Below are 851 nucleotides of genomic sequence, written 5' to 3' on the forward strand. Positions count from 1 at the left end.
TGCCTCTCACTCCCCCCGCTCTGATCCGAATGGGACATAACATATGAGTAACCTTAAAGGAGGAGGGGGATCTTAAGAGGGTTACTGCTTTTACACCATGTATTTCTAAAACATCCCGGAAAAAAGTACATAAAATATGGTGCATGTTTTTTTTTGCACTAATTGCCTTGTGCTCACAGCAATTTAAAGACAGTTCCTTTGTAGTCTAAGATAATTGTGTTGTATTTGTTTATCTTAAACATATATAATAATAGGCTCATATAATGTTATGAAAGGCAGAATAATGTAGAAAAGAAACGTAATAAGAAATGTTCAGTGATTGAATGAAATCTCCACGTGGGGCTCGGCTTAGGCACAGTAAACAGTGGTAAAATGAGCCAATCGGTATAGAGAGGGCCCACGTGGGGTGCGCTGACCGGTTGCTGATTGGTGGAGATTGGTAGCACAATGGTGCACACGTCAATCAAGCAGACTACAAGCACTCTACGAGGTTAACCCTTTCCTCGGAGCTTGGAGTTATTGCCAGGAGTTGTGTGGTGGTAGTGGCTGTATCAAGATTCAGTGGTTTTCCGTCTTTTTACCACACAAACCGGCAATGCATTAACAGAATGTACATTTCTGCAACTGCTCAGTGTTATAGTAGAAGGTCGTTTAGGCCTCTATTCGGTCCTTCTTGGTTAGAGGTAAAAAGTGAATGGTGGCCAAAGGGATAGGAAGGCTGATGTTAGGTTATTTTGCAGCTAAGAACAGTGATGTTACCTAGGCTGGAGAATTATTGAAAAAGCTAGGAAAATGGTGGAAAAATTGGTATTCTGGTGGCACGACCCCTTTAGCAGGGCTCATAATTAGAG

This window comes from Boleophthalmus pectinirostris, unplaced genomic scaffold (genome assembly GCF_026225935.1).
Source record: "Boleophthalmus pectinirostris isolate CB_2022bp ecotype Guang Dong unplaced genomic scaffold, ASM2622593v1 HiC_scaffold_7, whole genome shotgun sequence".
Classification (NCBI taxonomy): Eukaryota; Metazoa; Chordata; class Actinopteri; order Gobiiformes; family Gobiidae; genus Boleophthalmus; species Boleophthalmus pectinirostris.